This window comes from Arachis hypogaea, chromosome 4, assembly GCF_003086295.3.
Source record: "Arachis hypogaea cultivar Tifrunner chromosome 4, arahy.Tifrunner.gnm2.J5K5, whole genome shotgun sequence".
NCBI classification, from domain to species: Eukaryota; Viridiplantae; Streptophyta; class Magnoliopsida; order Fabales; family Fabaceae; genus Arachis; species Arachis hypogaea.
This window is the reverse complement of record NC_092039.1, coordinates 28,448,692-28,462,130: the sequence shown is the minus strand read 5'-3', so window position 1 is coordinate 28,462,130 and position 13,439 is coordinate 28,448,692.

The following is a 13,439-nucleotide window of genomic DNA, read 5'->3' as shown; positions in this document are numbered from 1 at the left end:
AAGCCTTTTCATTTTCATAAGCATGTTTTCTGGCTTATTTGTAAGACTTGGCCATCAGATTGGACATATGAGAGAACTCATTCATCACATCTATGACAGATTCAGAAAGTTTAGATGATTTAGAAGGAAGAGATTCACTTTCATTGTCAGAGAGCATGGATGCCATTGAGCTCTTCCCCTTCTTTCCTTTCATGGACTCAGGAACACCGCCTCCTTTTATAGTGGATACCTTGTTCTCTATAGGCTCATTGAGCAAATCAACATTAAAGTATTCAAATATGCATGTGAGAAAAATCCTATAAGGTAAATTAGCCTTTTTATTGCTGGGAACACAATCCCACATGTGTCACACCATAAGATATGCAAAAGAGATAGATGCAGAGTTGAGAATAGCAAAAAGCACAAGAGTGTCACAAACCGTAACCCTTTGATAGGAGCCGCTTTGAGGCATAAGAACATGGTTGATGATGCGGTGAAGCAAAACTCTCACAGGGCCTAGAGCTTTGTGGGTGAGATTAGTGCCTTCAAGTGCAGAAAAATTTTCACGAACACGAGTAAGAACCACTTGGTGGGTAATCCCAACATGATTGTCCCATTTCCCTGACATGTAAGCCCAGGTGCCTTTGTCTACATACCCCAAGGTTGTGCTTACAGTCTCTCTGTTCAATGTAACATGCATCGTTTTGACATAGGAATGTAGAGCACCATCATGATACATCAAGTTCGCATAGAATTCTCAAACCAGGTTAGGGTAAACAGGTTTGTGAATCTTAAGGAGTGGAGTCCATTTAAGTTTGTCAAAGAGTGCAGTAAAATCAATACCCTTTTCAGGCAGATTCTTCAGATTCACAACATAAGAAGCACACAAATGGCGGTTCACTAAGACTTGAAAATGGAATTCAAATGCAGCACAGGACATGAAACGTGCAGGATCAAAATGAGAATGATTTTTACCAAACTTATTTTTAAAGTCTAATGAATCCATGTTTGGAGGCTCTTGAGTGTTGTGGAGAATGTAGCGCTTCGAACGCAGAGAAGGAGCAGTTCGGCCATAGGGATAAGGTGTTGAGCGCCGTGGAAGGGAAGGTGGAGGTGAGGACTGAGATGCTTCTACTTCTTCGGGCATTGGCCCCTTTTTCTTTGCATCTTTCTTGCGTGAAGAGGTTCTTGGATGAATCACTTTCTTTCTCATTGAACCGGTTGAGTGAGACGATGGTGATGAGGATGAAGCAGAGTGTATATGGATATGGGTGTGTGTTTGAGGAGCAGAGGAGGATGGAGGTTTTTTGACAGAGAGGGTTTGGTTGCTTCTTCTAATTGACAACTTCTTTCTCATGATGAAAAAGATGAAGTAGAGAGTGAGAAGATGAAGAGATGGCCGAAGAGGTTAGAGACTAGGGAGAGGTTACAACCGTATTAAATGTTGAGTGGAGAGGTGATCATTTAAAATAATGTGAATTTAATGAAACGGTTATCAATCAAGGAAATTTTAAAAATTGAATAAGTAACGGAAATATCTTTTACTTGAAATATGGGAGAGAATAAGGAAAAATATTTTGATTTGACAAGAACTTGATGTGCGGATAATTGGTTGTTATAGAATTTCACAATTGAAATCTCGTTGCAAGTATAGTTTGTAAACCAACAAACAATCCTCTCATGCAAAAATTTGGTTGTCACAAGTAACAAACCCCAATAAAATAACCGAAGTATTCAAACATCGGGTCGTCTCTCAAGGAACTGCAGAGAAGTGTTCTTGTTATTGGTTATAAAATGCATATTTTGGGGTTTTGATAAGAGACATAAAAGGTAAATGACAAGAAAGTAAACGAAACTCAAATGATAAAAGGTCTTGGCAAGGGTTGATGGTTAAGGATCTGTATCCTTGTTACTAACCACAACAAGATAATTGCAAGGATTAATCCCATTAAGTCATCCTCGAACAAGTAAAGGAAAGTCAAATAAACTACACCAATCCTAATCCATAAGTCCTAACTTTTTCACTAATTAATTTAGGGAAAGCTAGAGTCAATGGATACCAATTATCAAAAGAATTGGACATTAGCAACTCAATTACACCTAAGTTACCGTCCCAAGCCAAGAACACAAAAATTTACTCTAACAACCTTCCAAGCATTTAATCAAACACTTGGAAGCATAAAAGGAAAGCAAAGTTAAATTGCAAGAGAAATAAATCTACAACTACTCAATTGCAAGGAAATTAACAACAACAACTCAAGTCAACAATAAAGGAAATCAAACATAAATTGCATTAAAAGGAAAATAGAAGGAACAAGAGTGCATCAACAACAAAGTAAACAATTACAAGAAGTTAAATATGAAACTAGAGAAAGGAAAGGTAGAAGAACAAGAAATTAGAGAAAAAAAGTAAATCAAAGCATGAATTAACCCTAGATCTAAGAAATTCTAATCTACATCTAACCTAATTCTAGAGAGAAGAGAGAGCTTCTCTCTCTAGAAACTAACTAAAGCATGATAGAACTCCACTATGTGCTAATGTGTGTTGATCCCCTTTGAATTCTACATGCAATAGGCTCAGAAATGAGTTGGATCTGGGCCTGGAAAACCCAGAAATCGCCCCCAGCGGATTCAATTTAAGTGGGTCACGTGCGAGCACCGACGCGTACGCATGAGTCATGCGTACGCGTCGATGACATTTTCTATCCACGCGTACGCACTGTCGCGCATACGCGTCACCATGTGACTTCACTTTCCACGTGTGCGCGTCTGCTGCACGTGCGCGTCGATCTCAGCATCCCAAATCTTTGATTTTCCATGATTTCTCCATTTTGCATGCTTTTCTCTTCATTCCTTTGATCTATTCCTAGCCTTTTCAACCTGAATTCACTAACAAACACATCAAGGCATCTAGTGGAATCAAAGATAAATTAAGGTTAGCAACTTAAGGGCCTAAAAAGCATGTTTTCAAACTTAAGCACAAATTTGGAGAAAGTCATGAAACAATGCTATTTCATTGAATAAATGTGGAAAAAGTGGGTAAAATCCACCTAAATTAGGCACAAAATGTACCACGAAATAGTGGTGCATCAAAACTCCCCATATAAAGATATGATGTGATAACCTCCAAAAAAAATTATTAAAAAATATGAAAAAATAAAAATGGGCCAGAATCATGGAGTGGGTCCAAGGGAGTTTGGTTGGGCTCAAGTTTAATGACGCCAAGGTTCAGTCTCCCCCTGCTTCATGGCTTGTTTCTCACATACCGAGATTTATCTCCCTGCTTCCTACGAGACAAAACAAATAGAATCATTAAAATAATAATTTTTCAACAGAACTCAATTCTAACATTCCCAGATTGTTCCTTAATGAACATAACTTATCTTCACACAAAGGTTTAGTAAATATGTCAGCCAGTTGCTCTTTGGATTTCACAAATTGAATATTAATAGTATCTTTTTGCACATGTTCTCTAATGAAATGATATCTAACTTCAATGTGCTTAGTTCTAGAGTGCAGAACAGGATTTTTAGAAATGTTTATTGCACTCATATTATCAGAAAATAAAGACATACTATTGATCTTCAATTTATAATCCTCTAATTGAGTTTTTAACTAAATTAATTGAGAACAACAAGCAGTAGCAGATATGTATTCAGCTTCTGCCGAGGATAGTGCAACAATGGCTTGTTTCTTGCTTAACCACATGTTGAGTGAGCTTCCAAGGAAGCAACACATTCTGGATGTACTTCTTCTATCCACTCGATCACCCGCATAATTTGCAACACAAAACTCTACTACACAAAACTCATCAGATTTAGGATACCATAAGCCAAAATCACAAGTTTCCTTAATGTATCTAATGATTCTCTTAACAGCTGAAAGATGGGATTCTTTTGGGTGAGATTGAAATCTTGAACATACACCACACTTTGAACAATATCCGGTCTAGAGGATATAAGATACATGAGTGAGCCTATCATCCCTCTATACCGTGCTTCATCCACATCTTTGCCATTTTCATCCTTATCAAGTTTAGTGTTTGGATGCATAGGTGTTCCCATTGGTTTGGAGTTTTCAAGGCCAAATTTCTTGACTAATTCTTTTACATATTTACCTTGGTGAATAAAAATACCACTAGGAGTTTGTTTGATTTGAAGACCAAGAAAAAAGGTTAATTTACCCATTAAACTCATTTCAAACTCACTAGTCATAAGTTTTCCAAACTCCCCACACAATGTTTCATGGGCCGAACCAAACACAATATCATCCATATAAACTTGAACAAGAAGAATATCATTATTAGATACTTTTATAAATAAAGTTGTATCGTTGGTTCTCCTTTGAAAATGATTTTCCAGCAAGAAGGCACTAAGCCTTTCATACCAAGCTCTTGGAGCTTGCCGAAGGCCATAAAGAACCTTTGAAAGTTTAAAAACATGACTTGAAAATTCTTTACTTTCAAAACTAGGGAGTTGAGCCACAAATACTTCTCTATCTATAAAGCCATTAAGGAAAGCACATTTAACATCCATTTGGAACATCTTAAAACCCTTATGGGCAGCATAGGCAAGAAGCAACCTAATTGCTTCCATTCTAGCTACCGGGACAAATGACTCATCAAAATCAATTCCTTCCTCTTGATTGTAACCTTGGGCTACTAATCTAGCTTTTTACGAACAACACTACCATCCTCACCCAATTTATTTTTAAAGATCCACTTTGTACCAGTTACTTTCTTACCATTTGGATTTAGTACAAGTGTCCAAACCTCATTCTTTTTAAATTGAGCTAGCTCTTCTTCCATGGCTTTAACCCATGAGGGGTCTTCAAGAGCTTGCTTCACGTTGAGAGGCTCCAATTGGGACAAGAAAGCAATATTGCTTTGTTCAACTTACTTCTTGCTTGAGGATCTTGTAGTTATGCCTTGATATGGATCACCAATGATGAAGTCATGATGGTATCCTTTCAGAAACTTCCATTCTCGTGGCCTTTGAGGTAAGGTTCTGCCTTGATGAGCTTCACTAGACTGTACTGTTCTGGATTCTCTGGCTTGTTCAGGAGACAAAGCTGAAATGTCTCCTTCATCCTGATGAGACATTTCTAAACAGTCAGGTTCATCACTTGGGACAGTTTTGGAATTTTCTTGACTTGGTTGATTGTTCATATCAACTTCACTTCCTGCATCATCATCTAAAGAGGCACTGGAAATTGAATTAGTATCACAAAAAGACACATGTATGGATTCCTCTATGATTTTATGTTCCTTGAGGTAAATCCTAAAAGCTTTACTAGTGGTGGAGTATCCAACAAACATTCATTCATAGGATTTTGGATCAAATTTTCCAAGATTTTCTTTATTGTTAAGTACAAAACATTTGCATCCAAATATGTGGAAATACTTAAGATTAGGTGGGGTTCCTTTCCAAAGCTCATATGGAGTTTTCTTTAAACCTTTCCGAATGATGGTTCTATTCAAAATATAACAAGCTATATTTACAGCTTCTGCCCACAAAAATTTTAGTACATCATTTTCACACAGCATTGCCCTAGTCATTTCTTAAAGGCTTCTATTCCTTCTTTCAACTACACCATTTTGTTGAGAAGTTTTAGGGCATGAGAAGTTATGTGCAATACCAAAATCATCACAGAATTTTTCAAAATCTTGATTTTCAAATTCTTTTTCATGATCACTTCTCAAGTGGCATATTTTCAAATCCTTTTCATTTTGAATCTTTTTACAAAGAGTGGAAAAAGCATGGAAAGCATAATTTTTATGAGCTAGGAAGAGAATCCAACCGAATCTAGAGTAGTCATCCACCACCACCAAACTATAATGTTTACCTCCTAAGCTTTGAGTTCTAGTTGGACCAAAAAGATCAATATGCAACATTTCTAATGGCCTCTTGGTGGAAATTCCATCTTTTGGTTTAAAGGAGAATTTAACTTATTTGCCTAGTTGATAAGGATCACAAGTAATATCCTTATCAAATTTAATATTAGAAATTCTTCTCACCAAGTTTTTCTTAACAAGCTTAGAAATTTGGTACATACTTGCATGACCCAATTTTTTATGCCAAAGCCATTTTTAGATTCAAGAGATGTAAAACATGTTACTTTTTGATCCTTTAAATCCTCTAGAGTTAATCCATACACATTATTGCACCTTTTAGCCTCAAACAAAATGTCACCGGTTTTTTCACAAACAACCAAGCAATCCAATTTTCTAAAGATAACTTCATAACTAAGATCACATAATTGGCTAATGCTTAGTAGGTTGTGTTTCAACCCATCAACAAGTAAGATATCATTAATAAAGGAAGAGAAGTTCTTACCAACTTTACCTATGGCCACTATTTTACCATTTCCGTTATCACCGAAAGTGACAAAGCCTCCATCATACTCATCAAGCTTGATAAAGAACGTTACCTTTCCGGTCATATGCCTAGAACACCCACTATCCATATACCACATGTTATCCTTTCTTTTGGATGCTAGGCAAACCTACAAAACAAGCTCAAGTGACCTTATATATCCAAATTTTTTTGGATCCTTTGATGTCAAACCATCTCCTTTGTCCCAAGCCATTATAATCACAAACAATTTTGTAAAACTTTTTTCCAATTATTCTTTCACTAAAGAAGCACTGAATGGGAAATGACCATTCCGTTTGCAAAATCCACAAAATCTTTGAGTTGCTGTTTTTCTTAAGCTTGTTGGGTTTTGAAACCTTATGTCACTAGAAGATGATGCCATGTTAGTAAAAGAAGGTTTTTCCACAGATTTTGTAGTTTTATGAAAACCCAAACCAGCTTTATTATAAAGAGGTTTTTGACTAGCCAAAAGTTGATTTAAGTTTTCAGAACTTTGAGCAAAGGTGGCTAAGTCTTCTTTAAGTATTTTTACCTCTTTAAGAAACTTCTCATTTTCTTCAAAACAGTTAAGATATGCAACTACAGAATGCTGTTTTTCACAAGCTTTTATTTCAGCTTTCAACCGTTTGTTTTCTTTAACAGGATCAACAGCGGTTTCAACCTCTCTCAATTTTTCTTTTAGAAAACCATTTCCTGCCTTCATAATTTCTATTTAAGACTCAAGATCTTGGTTTTCACTTAGGAAACATTTGATCTTTCCAGAAAGATGATCAATCATGACATGAAGGTCTTCAGTGTCAGGGTTATGAAAAACTACCTGGTCTACGTGATTGGCTATGAGGCAGGTTTGAGACTTAGTTTCAGATTCTTCATCTTCATCAGAGTCATTTTCCAAGTATTCCCAAGATGCCATGAGTCCTTTCTTCTTTCCCTTTTTTGCCTTCTCCTCCTTCTTCAGTTTAGGGCAATCAGTCTTGAAGTGTCCGGCTTCTTTGCAATTGTAGCAAATCACTTTATTGAGATCCCTCTTTGGCTTTCTTGAGTTGCTTCCCTTGTTCCGTTCCTTCAGCTTTACCATTTTCCTGAATTTCTTAGCAAACAAAACAAAATCATTTTCAGAAGAGTTATCACTGGATTCATCATCCAGAGGTTCAGAAATAGATTTGAGAGCAATTCCTTTTTTTGTATCTTTTTTCAAATAAGTGTTTTCAAACGCAAGCAAATTTCCTCTCAAATCATCATATGTCATATTATCAATGTTGCTACTTTCAGCTATCACTATAGCTTTTGTTTTCCATTCTTTTTTGAGACATCTCAAAATTCTCCTCACAAGTACAGATTTAGGATATGTGATTCCCATAGCATCCAAGCTATTGATGATGATGTTGAATCTTTCGAACAACTCATCTATCGTTTCTCCTTTCTTCATTGAGAACATTTCATACTCTCTGTTTAGCATGTCTATTCTGGTATTTTTCACTAAGGTTGTGCCTTCATGAGTGATTTGAAGTTTGTCCTAGATTTTCTTTGCTGTTGTGCATCTTGATACCTGTCAGTACTCCTCGAAGCTGACCGCACAGTTGAGCAAGTTGACAGCTTTGACGTTGAGCTCTACTTTCTTTCTGTCTTCCTCAGTCCACTCGGCTTCACGCTTGAGAGTAACCACACCATCAGCTCCTATAGTGGTTGGAAATTATGGACCTTCAAGGATTATTTTCCAAAGTCTGCAATCTATGGACTAAATAAATATCTTCATTCTTTCTTTTCAATAACTGTAGTTCTTTCCATTGAAGAGTGAAGGTCTGTTGCTTGACTGCCCTTCTGTCAGAGTTTAGGCAACCAAATTTGAGCCACTATTAGCCGCCATCAGGATCTTTTCTCCAAGCTGCAAAGCTTGATCTCTATGAGACCAAGCTTTGATACCAATTGATGGTAATCAGTGGCTAAGAGAAGGGGGGTTGAATCTTAGCCTCTTTTTGCTGAGTGTCACTTTCTAGCTTCAAGAGATTTTTCTGCTTTTTGTCTCATAACCAGTCATGAGACATTTTCTTTTTGTCTCGTAACCAGTCAGGAGATGTTTCTCAATTTTGTCTCCTACGTAATAGAAACAGAAATGGAGTAGAAGAGAAAGAGAGAATCACACCAAGAAGTATCCTGGTTCAATTGTTAAGTGCAATGCAGCCTACGTCTAGTCTCCATCATAACAGTGATAGAATTTTACTATAATCAAACTGATTACAGACACCAATTCTTCCCTAGAAACTACCCTTTTCTATCCGGGACAAGTCCAGAATCTATCCCCAATCCTGAACTTGACTTGGTCACCTACTAAGCTTTCAACTACTAAGTGCTAACCCAACTTACAAGGAGATTCCCACAGAATCATGATACACAACAAATAGATGTACAAAGGACCTCTAAGACATCTATGGCTTTTTCTTTATTTTGTACATTCTACTTTTTTTCTCTCACTGAATTTTTCTTACAAATCTCACACTGTTTGCCTTTTTCACCATGAGACTCAAACAGACAAAACTAAAGAAAATACAACATAAAACCCATTGAAGGAGAAGAACTTCTGTTAGCTTGGGTAGCTATGAGAACTCTATTCTTACTCTCCTTGTCTCAAGCCTTGACCATTCACTCTTATTATAGAAGGAGAAGCTTCCAAGGTTGAAACGGTTCAACCGAGCCAACTTCTTCTTCTTCAATCCAAAAAGGCTGATTCGGATAGAGAGAAGAGAGAGAAAAAACCGAAAGCAAATCAACATGCAATTACCTCTCTCTCATCCCTTCTCGTCAAGCTTTATCAATTTGAGCCTTCTATCTTGACTTTGTCCCCAAGAAAGAATTCTTACCCTTGATGAACCCTTGATCCTTGACAGCTCCATTTGTTTTATTTTTGCTTCTTCCTCTACGTAGCTACAGTAGCTACCTTCTGTGATGGAGGAACAAAAGTGGAAACGAGCTTCACCTCAGAGATCTTCTTCTCTGACCTAATCGGATTTCTTCTACTTTAGGCATGGAGATCATGAAGCTTCTTCTCCACATCTTGCCTTTAGTGGAAAAGATCTTAGCCATGCCATACTGTAGATCTTATTTTTGCAAGAGCCATCATCACCTTGGCCACTTGCTTGTTCATAGCTTCTATGTGATTATCTCTGATAGCTTCTTCTATCTTTATCTCTGATGGAAGTGACAATCTAAAAACAAGAGAGAGAAGAGAGAGAAGAGAAAAGGAAACTCTAGAAGCTATGAATGCAATTAAACCAAATTAAATCCCACTTCCATTCCCCTATGCCTAGTAACGTGTAAAGCATTAAAAGCAATCAAATCAATTTGAACTTTGTCTTTCCTGTTACCAATGCATGCAATAAATCCAAGTTAATTAAATTTTGAATTCTATAACCTATTGAAAGAAAGTAATCGTGGAAAGCATGCACCATTTCCTTTCTCTTTTCTTTAATTTTGGACCAACCCTTTTGTTTGATCAAAAGAAAATTGTTTTGGGCTTCTCATTATTTCTCTGGCCCAATTAACATTTGGTGACGCAACAAACAATTCAGCCATAATACTTAAAATATTTTTGTACCAAAGACTGAATGTTTCCTCAACACATTGGACTATGATATTTTTAGCCCAAAAGCCAAATATGCACATTAGCAAAATTATTAATCAACCAAATGAAATTAACAACTTAATAATTTTGTAATTAATTATTTTTAACAATGTTTGATCATCATCATATTTTAAAATTTTTCAAACTCAACAAATAATAAATTAACATATTTCAATATGATAAAAACATAGATAAATATAAATAAAATTTAAATTTAATCTTAAAAGACTAACATAAATCTCTTCATAGAAAATTAAAATATCCTTTTAGAATTAAAATTTTTTAAGTATTGCTATAAGTTAGATATTAGAAATTAATTATAAAAATATTAAAATAAGTTTTAATCAATTTTAAAATAATTTTTTAATCAATTTTAAAAAACAAAAATACCCATTTTGGATTATGTGTAAAAAACTACAATACTCCTTGAAATTAATGTTTCTTAATTTGAATTAGAATTAGAAAACTTGTACTTAATTTGAAAAGACTAAAATACTTTATTTAATTATTTAAAAAACAAAAAATATCTTTTTATTTTGAAAGTATATTATATATTAGAAATTTGGATTTGATTTTACTAAACTATTAATTTGATTAATTTTAAAAGAATAAAGTATAGGTTTAAATTAATGTTGTTAAATATATTAGAAAGGGTCGTTATCCCGTAAAGATGTAATTTCATAAAGATTTACAGATATTCCTCTTCAGATAACAGTAACGTAATACGTGTATAATATCTATTTTTGGAGAACTATGTCATGCTAGAAGCCACTAGTTCTTTCAGCTTGGCTAGCCGATCAATGTTATTGGTCTCCGTTAATATAGCATGGAGATGTGGCCGCTGTTTGGATGGGTTTATTATAAATTTTTTTAATTTTACGAAATTGGAGGCATTTTTTATTATGTGCCTCTAAGCGTACATATCCACCCTAAGGTTTACCTTTTACAGCAACATGTATTTAACCCTCTTTTTAAATGTCCAAAAAAAAAATACCCCTCTTTTTATTTTAATGGATTTGCAACATTTCAAAATACCAAAAATAAAAAATTTAGTAAAAAATATTTATAAAAGAAAGTTTACACTTCTTTAATTTATAACGTTCTAATATTTCTAAATTAGGTTTAAGTCTTATTTAAGTTATATTAGTTGTTGATATTCAAATTTTATGAAATTTTTAAAATAAAATTTTTATATAAAAATATTTATAAAAAATAGTAAATACCTAATTTTTATTTTTAAAAGTCATTTGAAAAAATATATATATATATAAAGAGACATTTCGATTGTATTAGTTAAAAAGAAAAAGATTACTCAATTTTTAAAAAAATATGAAACCTAAAAATTAGAATTATAAATTATATATTATTATTTAAATCATTATTTTAGTGTTTTAATTTGTAAATTATATATTTTGAAGACTAATTATATTTTACAATAACAAAATATAATTATAATAATAATTATGCTATATGTACATAAAAAGTAACTACCCGTATAGAATATATATTGAAATACAAAAATATTTTGAAAATGAATTAAACAATAAATATATTTATACACAAATACATAATGGTTAATAAACAATTTTATAGCTAATTTTTATGCAATATAATATTTTTATTATAAAAATTATTAGAGTTTATTTATCTTGTATCCTAAAGATACATATTAAGATTACAAATTGAGAATATTTTTGTTGAAAATACAAAAAATTTAAGTTTTTAATGTCTTTATTTTGCAGTTATTAAATAAAAAAAATTTAAAATCTTTCACTAATACTAAGTTTGTCATATGTCTTTAGGACATATATTAGCTAAACCCAAATTATTATTATGTTATATATATTTTGTCCCCACTATCAAAATTTTCTGGATCTGTCACTGATTAGAATCATTGTTAATTAAAAAATATAAGTAGACCTAGTGATACTAACACAAAAAATAAGTGTTCTAAATTATAAAGGCAAAAACAATGACAAACTTTACTCATATCAAATAATCATATAAAATAAAAATCAATTTATTTATATGGTGCAATCGCATCCATTTCCAGCCACTCTGAGTTTTAAAATAAAAAAAGTTTAATTATTCTGTTGGTCCCTATAGTTTCACCAAATTTACAATAGGTCTCCATACTCTTTTTTTCAATTGAGTCCCTTCACTACTTTTAATTTTGTAATTAGAAACTTTTCATATTAAAAACGTTAAGATTAACAAAATATTTCTCTCAAAAAATATGTAGTCAATGATCTAATTAGATTCTTAATTTTGGATACCTTAAATTTGCGAGTATTCTGTTAACTCTAACATTTTTGACATTATTAAGGACTTAATTACAAAATTAAAAGTAATAAAAGGACTCAATTGCAAGAAAAAAGAAATATAAGGACCTAAATTTTTTCCGTTAACTCTAACATTTTTACCTCTTTCTAAGTTGCTGTATTGATCTCTTCTGAGTTAACTCTTCGAGCTATGTGCTTCCCAAGCTTGTCATTTTACTTTCTTCAATTAACTCCCAAATTAGGAATTTCAAAGCTGATCATTTTACTTGACCAAAGACCTCAGATTAGCAAAAAGAAATGTTTCAATGGTAATCCCAAATCTAAACCCTTGAGCAAGTGCTTTGTCCTCAAAAAATAATTTTAGCTTTTGATTCATAACAGTGATTATCAGAGAACACTTTCTCCATTTATCCCAAATTGGAGTTGCAGAAATTTAGAAAAGATGTAAAAAAAATAAATTGCATATAAATGGAAATAAATCACATTTATCCTCTAACTTAGCTTAGCTTGCTTTGATTTGGGTGATTAGTCACTACCTTTTGAGTTTTACCCCCCTCTCTCTCATTTTGGGTTGGATTCTTTGATTTATTATTTTTAGAGTTTGTTAACTAGAGAACTCACTAACTATCTTTGTTTCAATTATTCTATCTTATTGGGCTGCTGTTGTTGTATGTTTGGTCTGCAACATTAATCATAACAATTAAAAGCTAATTAAGTGTTTAACACATTAAATCAATATTTATCATCATCAATTGAATTAATTAATTTTTTAACTCAACAATTTTGGTTAACAATTATTTTTATATTTTACTATTAATTTTCTAATATCAATATATATTATTTTAATATTAAATAAAAAAAGTCTTGGTAAGATTATTTTTCGATATCAATATATATTAATTATTATACATATTAACAATGGTAAGATTTTTTTTATTTAATGTTAAAATAATATATATTAATATTAAAAAAACTAATAGTAAAATATAAAAATAATTTGTTAACAAAAATTTTGGAAAAATTATAATTTAATAATTAAAAAATTATTGAAGGCTATTTTAGAAAAAAATAATTTAATTATTAATTTATTTTAAAAATTTTGGTAAAATACAATTTAATTAATAAAAAAAATTTATTAAAAGATATTTTAGTAAGTAAAATTTAATGATAAAAAATAAAATTTTT